At 44.4% G+C, this 8,296-nt stretch overlaps 1 long non-coding RNA gene across 1 annotated transcript; it reads left to right on the forward strand.

Moving 5' to 3' along the window:
• The first annotated feature begins 485 nt into the window (after nucleotides 1–485).
• On the forward strand, nucleotides 486–6,893 carry LOC132346051 (uncharacterized). Its single transcript, XR_009495768.1, has 2 exons — nucleotides 486–606; nucleotides 6,034–6,893. It is a non-coding gene; the product is annotated as an uncharacterized lncRNA (long non-coding RNA).
• Nucleotides 6,894–8,296: the final 1,403 nt, after the last annotated feature.

Raw genomic sequence — 8,296 nt, forward strand, 5'->3', positions numbered from 1 at the left:
ACAATATGTGCCATATATTTTTTATATAGATTGAAAACAAATAAAAATTAACCATAAATTGTTTATGCATTAATTATATATGTGAAAACAATGAAGAAATGACAGTAATTGTAGCTACATCTGAAGAGAAGACTTAGGAATGAATCAGGAAAGGCTTATAGAATTAACTATGCTTTGCCGTCTGAGCCACCAGGGAAGCCCAATAAAGAATGTAAGGCTCTCTATTCCCAGGTGTGCAAGTGGTCAAGAATATGCCTGCCAATGCAGGAGACACCAGAGATGTGGGTTCGATCCCTGGGTCCAGAAAATCCTCTGAAAATCCTCATGCAGTACTCTTGCTCGGAAAATTCCTTGGACAGAGCCTGGCAAGCTACAGCCCATGGGGTTGCAAAGAGTCAGACATGACTAAGCATATGCACACAGTAGAGAGTGTAACTAGTTTTGAAGTTGGGTAGTTTTCACTTTCATGCTTTGGAGAAGGAAATGGTAACCCATTCCCGTGTTCTTGCCTGGAGAATCCCAGGGACGGGGGAGCCTGGTATGCTGCCATCTATGGGGTCGCAGAGAGTCGGACACGACTGAAGCAACTTGGCAGCAGCAGCGGCGGTATGTATGATGATTTAATATATTATGAAGTTTATGAGTGCAATTGCATAAAACTGACCATTAAGAAAAATTGTAAGTATATCCACAATGATGATGTCATGAACTGAAGATGGTGATAAATTCAATTTTATGTATCTAAGTTTCAGTTAAGGGAAAAAGCAATCAAGGGAACAAACAAACTCATTTGTGTTTTCAAATTCTTAGTGTTTTGCTAATTAAAAATAAACTTCTGTCTTTCAATCTGAAAAAAAATATGGGGAGAGGAAGGTTAAAATTTGCAATCCAAGAAGAATGAATTAGTTAGGGACACCTGCTGCTGCTGCTGCTAAGTTGCTTCAGTCGTGTCCGACTCTGTACGACCCCATAGACGGCAGTCCACCAGCTCCCCCATCCCTCGGATTTTCCAGGCAAGAAGACTGGAGTGGGTTGCCATTTCCTTCTCCAATGCATGAAAGTGAAAAGTGAAAGTGAACTCACTCAGTCGTGTCTGACTCTTAGCGACCCCATGGACTGCAGCCTACCAGGCTCCTCTGTCCATGGGATTTTCCAGGCAAGAATATTGGAGTGGGGTGCCATCGCCTTCTCCGGGGACACCTAGCAGACATCAAAGATCTGAGCAGCATTTATCATTAGGAAGAAGTGTAGGGATAAAGCAACTACTTTTTCGTAGGAACTTCACTTGGCATATCCACTTATAAATGAGCTTGTTTGCCTGATCCAGGCAAGCCAGATCTAGGGTTTTGTAAATAGACCTTCAGTTCAGTTCAGTTTAGTTCAGTCATTCAGTTGTGTCTGACTCTTTGCGACCCCATGAATCGCAGCACACCAGGCCTCCCTGTCCCTCACCAACTCCCAGAGTTCACCCAGACTCACGTCCATCGAGTCAGTGATGTCATCCAGCCTTCTCATCCTCTGTCATCCCCTTCTCCTCTTGCCCCCAATCCCTCCCAACATCAGAGTCTTTTCCATAAATGAGTCAATTCTTCACATGAGGTAGCCAAAGTACTGGAGTTTCAGCTTTAGCATCATTCCTTCCAAAGAACACCCAGGACTGATCTCCTTTAGAATGGACTGGTTGGATCTCCTTGCAGTCCAAGGGACTCTCAGGAGTCTTCTCCAAATAGACCTTAGGAGGATTAAATAACCAAGCTGAGTCTAAAACGGTCAGTAGGAGCTAGATGATGAAGGCAAATGACAAAGGTTGGTGTTCCAAAAATAACCAACTTATTTCCTGTATTGTTTAGGATGTAATTGGTTGCTGGTGACAGAAACCTAACAATGGGAAAAAACAGCTCTGAATTTATTTATTTTTTCACCTATCAGGAAGTCCAGCCTTAACAAAGCCAAGGCAGATTTCTGCTTTTTTTGTTGTTGTTTTTTTCTTTGTTTTCCCTCACCCCATAACCATGTTAAGTAGTCTTCAGAGGTCTAGGCATCTTACTCACCTTCAGATCAGGAAGAGGACGGGTGAGTGACATTATCGACACTCAATCCTTTTATCAGGAGAAAGACAGTTTTCCTGGAATAGTCAGAAAATTTCCACATATTTTTCATTGTCTGGAACCAAGTTGCATGACCATTCTTGGGAGTTTGTCCAGCTTTCACAGAGGAGATGAGTCAGGAAGAATGCCAGCAGGAGTGGGTGTATGTTAGCTCACTGACAGTGTTTGACAGCTCACACCACCCCTGCTCTCCTGGGAGCTTTATGAAGGCACCATTGGTATTTACATTATTGCCTTGTTTCTCCCAAATACAGAGCACAATGTTATGCCCAAAGAAGGATAGCAGAAAACATTAATTGCAAAATAAATTCAGATAAATAAATTCAGTTTATTCCAATAAGCATTTATTAAATGGGGTCCATATGTTAGTAACTGTTTAAGTACAGTTCGAGACTGAGACTCTGAGAGCTGGTGGATGGATAGTCAACATATGCTATGGCAGAGGTTAGGAAATAGGGGCACGTATGGGACTCTTTCAGGGAATCCAGAGAGGAAGCACATGGCCCACTTTAGTGAGCTGGAGAAGAAAGGCAACAAGGGAGTCAGAGACAGGATAGTGTAAGTTGTGCTTAGGTAACAAATGGCCCCTAAATCTCAGTGCGTAACCACAGGGTTTATTTCTCCATGATGGTAGGTGGACATCGTCCTCAGCTGTGGTTTGGTCCACTTCAACCACAGCCTGGGACTCAAGCCAAATGAGCAGCGTATCTCTGGAGAATGGACAGCAGACAGAACGAGGCAACCACACACTGGCCCTTAGAAGCTTCTTCTTAGAAGTGACACATGTCAGTTCGCTCATGCCAAACTAAGTCACATTTTTCTAACAAAATTAACACTGTAAGGGTGTATGATCCTCCACTGAGAAGCACAAAGGGGATGTAGTGTTATGTTGTCTAAGGGCAGGGTCCAGCCATGCTCTCTGGGCCTCTGGTCTACCCCTCCCAACTTCTCCTTTCCCTAGAGGCCAGTTGTCAAGTTCTCTTAGTGTGGGAGAGCCGTGGGATGGGCTGAGTGGCCAGAGATGAGCTGAAGGAGCCAGGACACTGACTTCATCACTACCTGGTCCAGAAAGGGAGACTGAGAGAAGAAGACAATATCCAGAGCTAAGAAGATCCCGGCAGGATGTGGCTTTTCTGGAGGTAGAAAGAGAGATTTCACCATCAGTGTCTTTCCGATTGCTCTTCTCCCAGCATATAGAAGCTGGTGGCCCAGACTCCTGGGATATTTTATTTTTTTTGGCTGCCAACAACAGCTCAGCAAGTGCCAGTTGTGAGGATGGACCTGGTGGAATGCATGGGGCTTGGAGTCTTCGGAGGCCAGGGGAAGTTAGCCAGGCACAGGGACAATGACCAGACATTTTATTATTGTCAGTAGAAATAAACATGCACAAATATGGATTTAGCACACGAAGAGCCAGATTAAGATTGAGCTTTGGAGGAGAGACCATCTTAGGTTTATTGCCTTCTTAAGGTGTCTTAAACTCCATTGCCTTTCTCCTGCTTCTCACTGGGAGTCAAATCCTCCTTTAAAATCCTCTCTACACAACCAGTTTTAAGATTGACTGTTACTAAGGTACTCACAAACTCAGGGTCCTGTCTGTGGGTGCCAAAATTATCCCCTTGGACTTCAGCATGGAGGTACATAGAACACCTAGCTAAAACCACATGAAGTTTAATTTCATTCCTAGCTCTGGAATTTTCTTGGGCCCTCAGGTTCTCATTAACTTCTCCAAGCCTCAGTTTTCCCATTTGTAAAAGGAAGATGCAGATTACAACTCTCCTGCTTTTCTCAAAGAACTATTTGGGAAATCTAGTGAAAGCCTTTATTTATTAAACACCTACTGAACAGAAGACTTATCTGGACATAAGTGGGGACACATTACCACTTAAAATATTTATGTAAGTGTAATGTAGGAGATGTAGGTTCGATCCCTGGGTCAGGAAGATCCCTTGGAGTAGGAAGTGGTAACCTGCTCCAGTATTCTTGCCTGGGAAATCCCATGGACAGAGGAGCCTGGCTGGCTACAATCCATGGGGTCACAAAGAGTTGGACACAATTTAGCAACTGAGAATGCATGTATGCAAGAAATTTTTGTTTTTTTAATTATATTTGAGAAAATTATAGTTTTTCCACAAAGGAACATTTATGGCAAGTAAATGATTAATTCTGGCATCAGAATCTATACTTAAGGCTTCAGAATATTCTAAACAATCTCCAGTTGTCCAATTGAGAACATGAAGCTTCTGACACAGAAATTGCTTAACTTAGGTCGTCAACATTTCCCATTGGTTTATGATGGTAGACTCCTGTCTCTCTGCTCCCAACTGCTCCAATCCTTTGTATAAGCAACAGATGAATCTAAAGACATTTTGCTCCTGCTGAGAATATTTTCATGACTTTCAGCTCTTCCAAGAAATTCACATTGTTTAGATATTCCGTATTTTTAAAAACCTAGACTCTGTCCATCTCTCCAGCATCATCTCTTGACACATCTCTTCCTGCCTCCAACAATGCTGTCCTGACCCTTCCACACATAGACTCACAATTGTGTATGCATTTTCTCTGGGATCTTCAAACCCTTGAAGAGGTCCCAGTGCCTTGAGCCTTTGCATACTTCTGTCTAGACCGTCTTTATGCTTGTAAATTATGACTTAGGTTCAACTAAAATGTGTCTTCCAGAGCTCAGCTTGAAAGTCACTCTGGGGAGCCCTGCATGACATCTGTCTTTTTCTTCTGCCTTCACAGCCTGCATCGCAACTGACATCCACTGATTGGAGTTACTGTTATGTGCTGTGTTTCTTTTCCAGAAACACAGTGTTATTAGACTCTGAGTTCTTTGAAGACAGGGATGAAATCTCATTAATTTTCTCTTTCCTTCACTTCTTTCCTTCCTTAAGTAGTGCATGAGTTCCTACTTTGGGCCAGACACTGTGTTCTGAAGATTCTTACATCTTTAGGCCTAATATGGTGCCAGACACAAAGCAAGCCAGCAATAAAGATGAGTGATGGAATGGAGCCACCGATTAATCAAAGGTTCAGTTCAAACAGGCTCAGCCCTTTCTCCCATCTAAAGCTATGCGGAGGTTCAGGAAGATCAGCAGGTTTTCTGACCTTTGCTTTTTCCCACATTGTTATTCATTTTCTGGTTTTAGCTTCTGACAGACAGAAATAGACTGCCACACTTTTCTAGGATATATCATCTAATTAGTGAACCACCCAGGCCCTTGATCTAGCTTATTGTTTTGCTTTATGGTCTTGTGAGCTTGCTCTCCTGTCTAGTAGGAAAGGCACAGGCGTGGAGTCCAAGGGGTTCTGGTGCTCCTGCTTACACACGTGTCCTCTGGACCAGTCATTTACCCTTAATGAGCCTCAGTGTCCATATTTATAAAAAGAAAATGCTCATATGTGGTCCTGTGAGGAATAATTTGGAAGATGGGCTTCCCCTAAGTCTCAGCGGGTAAAGAATCCACCTGCAATGCAGGAGACTCAGGAGAAATGGGTTCGATCTCCGGGTCGGGAAGATGCCCTGGAGAAGGAAATGGCAACCCGTTCCGGTATTCTTGCCTGGAAAAATCCCATAGACTGAGGAACCTGGCAGGCTATCGTCTAAAGAGTCACAAAGAGTCAGACATGACTCTGACTAATGGCTAATGTTTATAAGTAATTGACCCAGGGCTTGGTAAGGAATGGATTCTCCCAAAATGTGTCTGCCTGTGTCTTTCACCCAAAATGCATGCTGCCAGAGGAAGACTCTAAAGAGACAGAGGGGGATTAAAACATACCAGTTAATGGATATTATCTACTGAGAAGGTGGGGAGTTAGAAACACTGGCTAAGGAGAAGTGTCACATCACTCCTAGAATTGTTGGGAAAATCATTATGCCTCATTATTTTCACGTCTAAAATTGAGATATTTTGCTTTCTAGGAGGATGTCACGATTACTCAATGAGAGAATGAAAGCAAGGTCCTTCCTCACGGCTCTGTCACAGAGGGAAGGCTTCATCAATTTTGGTGACAATAATATTGTATTGTCCATCTTCATTCCATCGGTTTGGATGGCTAAGCTGCGCTTTAATTCTGAGATTCTTTAACTCTGACTGCTGGTCCAGACTGGCATAGATCCTGGGGGCAGTGACAGAGTCCAGATCCCCTCCAGAGCGTGACCCACAGATTCTATACTCTGAAGGAATGTGGTGAGACAAGAACCAGACCACACGTCGCTTTATTCTCAAGCCAACCGCACGGCCCAGATGTGTTTTCTGACACCTCTGAACCTTCCTGGGGATGGACTTTCTGGGCTGGGTTCTGGGACATGTGGGGATTTTGTTTTTCTCCCTCTCTCGTGGGTCTTAATGGAAAAGCTCTGTCACTGGCAAAAGAAAAAGAGTGGTGTCAGCATTGTTGAGACTTTCCATGAATTCCAATTACACATCATTTCCAGTTACGAAAAAAAAAAAAAAAAAAAGCAGAGGTACTGGGCCCTGTTTCCCAACCACGGTGTTCAGAATGCCCTTTTACCAGAATGCATTTCTCAACACGGCACGGTGACCAGTGGTCTGCAGTGTGACCTTGCATAAATCTATAACTGCATGACCCGGATAGTCACCGATCCAGGAGAAGTGGAGGCCGTATGTGAGGCTCAAGCTCATGATTAGAGCTCAGGTTCTGACGCGGGACAGCTCCACACAGAACAATGTGTAGCAAGAGATCTCCTCAGTTTTCCCTCCTATTAAATTGGCACCCTGGGCTTTCCTGGGAGGATTAAACGAGATCATTTTATGTAAATGCTTTAGTCAACTGCCTGGTACCAAGAAATCTGTCCACTTCTGCCTCCATTATTATTAGATACTCACTGAGAATCTACCATGTTCAGTAACCTCTGAGTGGTTATTACCACATTCAGTCCTTAGAACAGCACTGCAAACGGGCCATTTTCGTAACGCTGAACACAAGAAAAGAGAAACTTAGAGACTTCAGGTAACTCACCCAGAGCCACCCGAGGGCAAGGGGCAGGGCTGGAATTTAACCTGGGGCCACTTTGATGCCAACACCTATGAGGATCTTTCCACTGAGAGACAGACGTTGACCTTTGACACTTCACTTTTCCTGACAAACACAGACAGGGAATGACTAATCAGAGGGAACCAATTCTTTTCAGACAAACAAACATGCTTAGAGCACTTTGTATGTGCCTAGCAGTGTGAGAGATGAAGAAAAGTGGACGTCCTGATCCTTGGCCACAGCTTATTGTTTATTTGAGGTTGTAAGACAGGAAGATTGATGGGAGTGCTCTGGAGCCCCGAGGATGCCAGGATCGCAGACAGTGTCTTAATATCTATAACCAGAATACCAGAGACTGGATGGCTTAAACAGCAAACTTTTATTTCCCGTGGCTCTGGAGTCTCAGCAGCCCAGGACGAGAGAGCTGGCAGATTTCGTGTCTGCTGGGAACCCGCTTCCCTGTTCATACATGGCTGTCTTCTCTCTGTGTCCTTATACTGTGGAAGGGACAGGAGAACACTTTGGGGTTTCTTTGATAAGGACACAAATCTGATTCATGAGGGCTCCACTTCAGAGGGGCCTCACCTCCCAAGACCATCACACTGGAGGTTAAGATTTCAACCTATGAATTGTGTGTGTGTGGTGTGTGCTCAGCTGTGTTTGACTATTTGTGACGCTAGGGCTATATAGTCCTCCAAGCTCCTCTGTTTATGGGATTTCCCCAGGCAAGAATATCAGGGTGGGTTGTCATTTCCTTCCCCAGGGGATCTTTCTGACCCAGGGATAGAACCCACATCTCCTGCATTGACAGGCAGATTCTTTACCACGGTGCCAACTGGGAAGACTTATGAATTTTGAGGGGAACACAAACACAGCAGACAGTGATTCCTGGGTCATGTGGTCAAAATATCTTCCAAGAAGGGTTGAAGAACTTGTAGATTCTGGCAGAGTCATGGGAGCTGCCGTGGGAGGAAGGAAGGTCACCCAATCCTTGGTGGTGTGGAGTTTCTATAAGCACGCAGGAGACAGCTCAGTTAGTCCTTCTCTGAGAGGTCTTCCCTGCTGCCCAGGTAAGATCCCCTGGAGGAGGAAACAGCAACCCACTCCAACATGCTTGCCTGGAGAATCCCATGGACAGAGGAGCCTGGCGGGCTACATCCACAGGGTCACAGAGTCAGACACGACAG

The sequence above is a fragment of the Bos taurus genome, chromosome 8, assembly GCF_002263795.3.
Source record: "Bos taurus isolate L1 Dominette 01449 registration number 42190680 breed Hereford chromosome 8, ARS-UCD2.0, whole genome shotgun sequence".
In the NCBI taxonomy this organism is placed as follows: Eukaryota; Metazoa; Chordata; class Mammalia; order Artiodactyla; family Bovidae; genus Bos; species Bos taurus.